Source organism: Diospyros lotus, chromosome 2 (genome assembly GCF_014633365.1).
Source record: "Diospyros lotus cultivar Yz01 chromosome 2, ASM1463336v1, whole genome shotgun sequence".
NCBI classification, from domain to species: domain Eukaryota; kingdom Viridiplantae; phylum Streptophyta; class Magnoliopsida; order Ericales; family Ebenaceae; genus Diospyros; species Diospyros lotus.
The window spans coordinates 45,958,955-45,968,384 of record NC_068339.1 but is presented as its reverse complement, the minus strand read 5'-3'; positions in this window follow the sequence as shown (position 1 = coordinate 45,968,384).

Here is a 9,430-nt window from a genome sequence, read left to right as displayed (position 1 = left end):
AATGCTACTGCGTAGCATATCTTGCCTTTTGTCTTGTTGATCTCAACCTAAAAATATTCCTTGAGGGCTGAACTACAACCTCCTAAAATCAATAACATTTCGAAATGGTGGCCCTGTCTTAAAAAATAAAAAGTACATTCTTATCGACATTTTCACGAAATCACACAAAGAATTAGTATTCATCCATTTTCTTTTATGAATTCGAAAAAGGGTTTAATTCAACTATGACAGCCATAGAACTTCAGGACTTCCATAAAAAATGTCCATTTCCTCGTTTGCCTTACTATTATTCAAGCAAGCTTGAATCATGAATAGCCTTTTGCAATGATGCCCAAAACCAAATTTTTCATTACACTTGAAGCGTGAAGTGTAAGCCTTTCTTCATTTTGTCCTCTATTTCTTTTATAATTAATTTCTTGATTGACAATGTTGTCGAACCGTTTTGAACTTCATCACTCGTGGATAAAACTTTGGATGAGGTGAGATCACGAGTTTCGTATAACCGGGCTAACCCAATAGTCGAAGACAAGGTAGTTGGTTTGTTAGCCAAACATCTGTGCGAATGTACTCTTTGAGGCCTCCCACGAAGCAGTTGACTTGTAGGATTTGCTCCATTAGTCATGCCTTAACCAATAATTTTTTAAATTTATTCTAGTAGTCTTGTATTGAACCCATTTGTTATAATCGAGTTAATTCAACAAATAAATCCATAAATTGATTTGGCCCATACGTTAGTTTAGTCCATCTCCAAACTTTTCTCATGTGACTGTGTCCAATTCTTGCTATAACAATTGATACCACAAATTAGCATCTCCATCTAGATGGAATAAGGCAAAACCAAGTCGATTAGGTGTATGAATCTCATGTAGTTGAAAGAACTATTTTGGCTTGAATAGCCAGACAATAGGATCGCTCTTCCCATCATAACGAGAGAAATCGATTTTTACGATTTCTAGAACAAATGAACTATTACTCTTTCCCTCTTCAACATTCCGTCGAGCATGTGGCGTGTTGTTTGATGCACCAGGATGGTCAACAACATCTTGGATATGGTTGGCAATTTCTTCAACCCGATTGTTAAATTTTTCGAATGTCTCCGTCAACTTCCGTAAGAGCTCTCCATGCCCAACAACTATTTCCATGGTCTTTTTCAAGTTTTCCACCCGCTGCTCCATGGCCAGGCTCTAATACCACTTTGATACAACCGTGAAAATAGTACTTTTTCCTCTATCTATTTTGAATTCAGGAGAGAAAAATCATATATTTTCAACGAATCTTTAATATTCAAATTGAATTGTTGTTGCAAAAATAATTCTCATATTTATTTTCATTGTAACAGGGAATATATAACAGTTAACTTACAACTATCTTCTTATCAAATAGCAAAGCAGATTTCACAATTTAACAATCTATAATACAGTTCAATCACAATTAACTATTCCTAAATACATGACTGATTTATTTAATTAAGATTAATTTAAAAAAAGAAATAAATTATTTTATTAAAATATTTTTTTTGATACTGTATCAGTATGTTTGTCTGTTTCCTCGTAATATTCGGCACGGTACACAGCGGACAATAATCGCTATGTCTGTTTTCTCAAGTTTGTCAGTTTCCTCGTAATATAAGTATGTTTGACGGTGGAGGGATCAAAACATAATCCAAAGGACACGTTACAGATGGAGGACAATAATTGCTGCCCCCCTCCCCCCAATCGATTCATTGGCACACTTACTGTAACATTAATGTATGAGTTAAACGGATAATACTTTAATGTTCGTGACTATACTTTATATTAATATACTATATTATATATAAATGTATATATATATATTTTAGAATGTTATATTAAAAAATAAAAAAATATTCAAAATATGTTAGGATCAGACTGAATCGTTCTAACATTCATGAATCCCGATCCCAATTTATTTTGATTCGAATCGAATTAAACGAATACCCCCTAACTACTAATGTCTGTCCAAATTAAATCAGATCTAACCCACGTAAGGTGCCATTTAAAAGTTGTAATGATGCATGATTTGAATGAAAGCTTTACTTCAACCCATTAACCTCTCAACTTCAATAAAAAAACTAAGAAAGAACTAATGAGATCACAAATGACAAACTAAATTAAGATAGTGGGTTTCAAATACTGCACCTTTTATATAGGCATTCAACACTCTAATTATTAAGAGTGAGCATTAAGACGGTTTGGTTATCGAACTAAATAAATTACTTAAATTAAATAAATTAATTTTCTTAAAAAAATTGAACTAAATTGACTAAATAGTTACTCAAATTAAAAATTAAAAAATAATAAAATATAAGTAAATAGAAGTAATTCAAGATAAAAAAAATTTCTATTAAACACCAAAATAACCGAATCGAACCGACTAATTTTAGTCAAAAATGACATTATTTTTACTTTTTTGTTAGTTTGGTTATTTTAATTTTTTCTTAATAAAAAAACTAGATCGAACTGAAAAAACTAAAAACTTAAATTTAGAAATCAAATTGAATCGGTCTATAAATTGAATTGAACTAAATCATTAATTTTGATCAGTTTAATTCAATTATTTCAGTTTAAGCGAAATTCTTTTTATTCCTATTAACTATTGAGGTTATTACTACGATATTTTAGTTTTATAATTAACCTGCTGGTAAATTTAATACATAGTTGGAATGGTTTATCACATTTAATATGGACAGTTAAATAATATTTTATATTAATATATTATTATATATTTATACTAATATAATATATAACATAATAATGTATTTATACACAAATATCAATCTGTTGACACACATTTTTGTAATACCCCACATCGAGCGATAGGAAGGTCCGAGACAACTTACCCTGATGGGTCTACGCGAACTTCCCGGGGGATCACCCATTCTTGGATTACCCCAGTCAAGCACGCTTAACTTGAGAGTTCTTTGCCTACATTCAGCTCAAATGGTATCCAGCTGGTGTTGTTTCATTCCTTACTTATTCTCAATATATACTACCCTTCTCTGGGCTCTTGAAATGTTACACACATCGTGGGGCCCACATCTGCGGGTTAGCTCTCAGCTATCGCCATTCGACGACCAGGAGGTCCAGTGCACTTATGAGCCCCTCAGTGGTTGCTCTCTGGGCAACCGATGTGGGACATACCCAATGCATCCACACCATCCCCCCCGGCATGTGTGGTGGGGCTCTATCGGTCCCTTCCTTATCCGGGGTTATAGGGACCATTATGGGGTTTCCCGCAGACGGCACCAAATATTGACACACATTTTTATAACACCCCGCATCGAGCAATAAAAAGGTCCGGGACAACTTACCCTGATAGGCCTACGCGAACTTTCCAGGGGGGTCACCCATCATTGGATTGCCCTAGGTTAAGCACCCTTAATTTTGGAGTTCTTTGCCTACATTCAGCCCCAAAGGTATCCAACTGGTGTTATTTTCTTTCTTACTTATTCTCGATATATACTACCCTCATCTGGGTTCTTGGGGTATTACACACATCGTGTCATCATCGTGGGGCCCATAGCTGCGGGTTAGCTCTCAGCTATCGTCATTCGACGACCAGGAGGCCCACCGCACTTATGAGCCCCTCAGTGGTTACCCTCTGGACAACCAATGTGGGACATACCCGGTGCATCCACACCATCGCCCCCGGCAGGTGTGGTGGGGCTCTATCGGCCCCTCCTTTATCTGGGGTTGTAGGGACCATTATGGGGTTTCCCACAGATGGCGCCAAATGTTAACACACATTTTTGTAACACCCCACATCGAGCGATAGGAAGGTCCGAGACAACTTACCCTAGTGGGTCTACGCGAACTTTTCAGGGAGGTCACCCATCCCTGGATTACCCCAGGTCAAGCACGCTCAACTTAAGAGTTCTTTGCCTACATTCAGCCCAAAAGATATCCAGCTGGTGTTGTTTTCTTCCTTACTTATTCTCGATATATACTACCCTCATCTGGGTTCTTGGGGTATTACACACATCGTGGGGCCCACAACTGCGAGTTAGCTCTCAGCTATCGTCATTCGACGACCAGAAGGCCCACCGCACTTATGAGCCCCTCAGTGGTTCCCCTCTAGGCAACCAATGTGGGACATACCTGGTGCATCCACACCATCCCCCCCCCCCCGGCAGGTGTGGTGGGGCTCTATCGGCCCCTCCCTTATTTGGGGTTGTAGGGACCATTATGGGGTTTCTCACAGACGGCCCCAAATGTTGACACACATTTTTATAATACCCAGCATCGAGCAATAGGAAGGTGCGAGACAACTTACCCTGATGGCCCCTCCCTTATTTGGGGTTGTAGGGACCATTATGGGGTTTTCCACAGACGGCCCCAAATGTTGACACACATTTTTGTAACACCCCGCATCGAGCAATAGGAAGGTGCTAGACAACTTGTCCTGATGGGCTTACGCGAACTTCTCAGATGGGTCACCCATCTCTGGATTACCCCAGGTCAAGCACGCTTAACTTGGGAGTTCTCTGCCTACATTCAACCCAAAAGTATCCAGCTGATATTGTTTTCTTCCTTACTTATTCTCGATATATACTACCCTTCTCTGGGTTCTTGGGGTATTACACACATCGTGTCATCATAAGCCTACAACCAGGGATTAGCTCAAGTTATTGCCTTTCGACAACTAGGAGTCCCGCCACACTTGTGAGCCTCTCAGTCACCCTCTAGGCAGTCGCCCTCTGGGTGACCGAGGTAGGACATACCCGGTGCATCCACACCATCCCCCCTGGCAGGTGTGGTGGGGCTCTATCGGCCCCTCCCTCAGCATCAAATGATCATTTCTGTAATACCCCGGGAGCCCAGAGAAGTTAGTATATATCGAGGATAGTGTAAAAAAGGAAACAACACCAGCTGGATACCTTTTGGGCTGAATGTTGGCAAAGAACTCCCAAGTTAAGCGTGCTTGACCTGGGGCAATCCAAGGATGGGTGACCCTCCTGGGAAGTTCGTGTAGGCCCATCAGGGTAAGTTGTTCCGGTTCTTCCTATCGCTCGAGCGGGATGTTACAATTTCCATTTGACATTAGCTTATCTTTTCCTAGCAAAAGCAGAGTGGCCGTCTATTATTAATGGGGTACTGCTAGCAGTGGTCGGGGATTATATTTAGGAGGCATTTGTTAATCAAAATATGAGGTAGAAAAGTCAAGATATAGGATATATCCTGAACTTCTATCTTTTCTAACATGTTTGTTAAGTTTATCTGATCATTTTTTTAAAAATTATTAATAATCTCTTATCTTGAGGGGGGAGATAAGCATATATTGATCTTTATAGATAAGAAAAAAAATGACATTTGTGTCTTTCATTGTATTTTAAAAATTTTACAAACAATTTGATAAAAATATTGGAATACTTCACAACTTTATCTCGACCGTTCTATATCTTGGTCCGAAAACTATTCTCGACTTATCTTGATACTCTCTTATCTTGTTCATTTTAATAAGCACTACCTTAATGAATTGGGGGTGGGGTCGCAATGTTATATGTTTCAAGTAGTATTGATAGTTTAAAATATTCATGATTTTTTAGATATTTTTGTCAATATTTTCATAAATTAAGGATATCAATATAAATAAGAGGTGTAATCTCTTATTCGTCAAAATATCCTAAAAATATTCAAAAATATTTGCGATATTTTCATAAAATATCCTTTCCGTGAACTTGAAGTATAAATTTTATAAAATATCGAGAAAATATCCGTAAAATATTTATAAAATATTCAAGAAATATAGGTTAAATTTTCATAAATGAAAAGTAGAATTTATACTTTTCAAATAAGAATTTGTTAAGCTTTTATCAAATAAATAAAGTAAATTTTGAACCCACATAAGAAATTTCATTCTAGAATCTTATTGTTCATATTCTATTTTAATAGTTAAGTATTTCATTATTCATATTCAATTTTAATAGTCAAGCATCTCATGATTAAATATTCACATGTCACTTGAAGTCTTAAACTACTATTTAAAAACAAAAACTTCTTGCTATGTTTTCGTTTTCCATTTTCAAATGCTATTCTCGTCATCCCTTTGTTCAAATTACAAGCTAATTTGAGAAACTTATTTACAAGTTACAACCAAAACACAAAACGTAATTTGAAGGTCCCCCCTAATTTATCAAAAGTTATCCTATTCATTGAAATTATTTTGAGCAATTAGTTTTTTAAAAACTTAATTATTGTTGTGTTTTTGTTAAAGGTAATTTGGAGAATTTTGTTTCAACCCACTTATCAACTTGTTGCAACAAAAGGCAAAATCTACTTAATTTGATTCTTGTTTACACAAAAGTTATGTTGGTGATATATTTGAGTAATTAATCTTTTAATGATTATATCTATATTTATTCCTATTAGTTATTACTTGTTAGATATAATATGATTTTTAATTATGGAAATGATTATTTTAACATTACTAAAAGTTTCATTAAAAAATATATTATGTTTTTAATTAAATTTTCAAACTTTCTGTAAATTATCGATATTTTTGTTAATATTTTCGTTAAATCATAATATTAATATTTCTGTCGGTATTTTCAAAATTGGTTTAGGGTTTATTTTCAAAATTGGTGATATCACGGGAATCACGTTTGTCGTGGTTGAGCACTCATTGAGATGCCAAAAAATCACGCTTCTGCCGTGGTACCATGCATGCTACGTAGAGTGCCTTTGATTGTATTTAGTTGAAAAAAGAGAATATTATTTATCTTCCATAAAAAATAAAAATTACCATCTTTTGGAATTAATTTTTTATAGAAATTAGGTCAAAATATGTTTTAAATGCTTGTACCATGGAATTGAATTCCATAAAAAATATTGTGTTAAACAACAAAGATGTAATTAAATTTCTTACATATGACATTTTTCATAAAAGTTCGTGTTTGATAGCATTTAGATAAAAATAAAAATATTTTTCAACTTATATAGAAAACAAAAACTATTTCCCCCTAAATGGAATTTTTCATGAAAAAGAGTTAAAAACATGCTTTAATGATTGTACCATGAAATTGAATTCCATGAAAAATATAGTATGTCAAACAACAAAGATATAATTCAATTTCTTGAATGAGACATTTTTCATGCTATCAAATACACCTTTAGAGTGTGTTTGATTGCACGTATTTTCCATGAAAAATATGTAATTATTACACATTTTTTATGAAAAATAATCAAACACTCTTAATTTTTTTATGGAAAAATATGTATAGTACAACCATTTAAAGCTTTTTTTCATGGAATTCATTTTTCAGGGGGGTGAGATGGTTTTTATTTTCTAGGCAATATTATCTAGAATTAAATTCTAGGTAATGCAATCAAACACACCTTTAGTGTATTCCAGTTGAATTGGCTTTGATATCATTTTTACTAAGATATAATTTGTTAATCTTTAAAAAAAAATTATGGGACTTTTTATTTAAAATTATTAAAATAAATTTATTTTAAATTTTACAAATAAGGTAACGTTTGTTAAAATGAGTAAAATAATTTTGTATCAAGATAAAATTGAAATACTTTCTGAATCAATATATGAAATGATCAAGATAAGCTAGAAAGCTTTTAAGATTTTTATCAAATTATTTGTTAAATTTTTTGAAATGCATTGGAGAACATATGTATCATTTTTTTTTATTTGTAATATCCAAAATATGTTTATCTTGAGAGAGAAAATAAACATATCTAAAAAATGTTAGATAAGAAATGATGTGACTTTTTTTTTTTTCAAGTGTCACCAAATAAATTTAACAAATACATTAAAAATAACAGAAATCTATAATATTTTCTATATCTTACCCTTTTTGGTTTATATCTTAGTTAATAAACACTATAGAAAAAATAATACATATGACCCTTAATTCATTCTAAAAAAATTAACAAATAATTTGATAAAAATTTTAAAATATTTTTTATCTTTATTTTGACTATTTTATATCTTAGTTCAAAAAACATCATAAACTTATCTTTTTAACGAGGGGAAATTCTATTCACAACCACGATTTTACTCTTTGCAGCCACTTTTCAATATATCTAAAATAGTCTCAAGTAAAAATTCAATTTTACTCTTCTTCTTCAATGCTCAACCACCCACATTACGCAATCACCTCACATCGCATTTTCTTTATTGGCCAAACACTGTAATTTCTTCTCATCAGCCACGCAATTATTTATGCCAAACTCTGTAATTTCTTCTCACAAGTCGTCACAATTACTTATTATTTCACACCCACTATCGAAAAGTTATTTTTTCCTCAAGGTCACTCATTTCTCTTGTTTCACACCCACACCCAACCATTTTCTCTCAGAATATCAGCAGAGAAGAACGTCGGATGCAATGTGAAAACAAAAAACGAATGAAAATAGGGAAATAGAAGAATGCATACAAACATGTATATATACATAATCACACAGACACATATATAGACATATATATACATAAATATATATATACACGCAATGCCTGCATACACACATATCTATTCATAAATATATATATATATACATACAGGTGTGCGCAGACACACACACGTATATATATATATATATATAAATACACAAGGCTGGGCATGGCGACCATAGCCGCGTGCCCCATTCATGGCCCCCGAACCCTGCGATTCAGGGCAATTAAAAAGCCTCGAACCGCAGGGTTCGGGGGCCATGAATGGGGGGCGTGGCTATCGCCGCCATGCCCAACCCATTGTGTGTATTTATATATATATGTATGTGTGTATATATATACATATATATATGTTGGTAGTGGAAATAGGTTGCAATCTTAATTGGATCCACGTTTTTTTATTTTTGTAAACTTTTTGTGCCGGTTATAGTGTGTATATATATATGTATCTACATGTGTATAAAGGAGGATTTGAGGTTGTGTTTTTAATTTTGCGAACTTGTTTTATGAAGCTTGTATTTGTGGATCAAAATTATTGAGGTTTGAAGATGTTTTATGAAGCTTGTATTTGTGGATCGAAATTGTTGAGGTTTGAAGATGTGTTACAGAGATGAATGTGTATGAATGGTTATGCCTGTGTGGAAGAGGGTATTTTTGAAAAATATTAGTTATGAAAAGTTATTAAATTAGCTGTAAAAAGTAAAAGAATAAAAATAAATTTTTAATGACTGCGAAGAGAAAAAAAAGTTACTGCGAATAGAATTTCCTTTTAATGAGTCCTTTGTGTTATTAAAATTAATTGTGATTGTTAGAAGCTTTGACTTTATATAAAAAAAACTTATGATAATAATAAAAATATAAAAATTAAGCAACAAACAAGCGAGTACTATTAGTTAATATGATTCAATGGACTGATTGAGCTTATTTTATTTAATTAATATGATTTATTATTAAGTATTATTAGTTAATAATTAAATAAATTATCAATCTTTTACTAATTATTTAG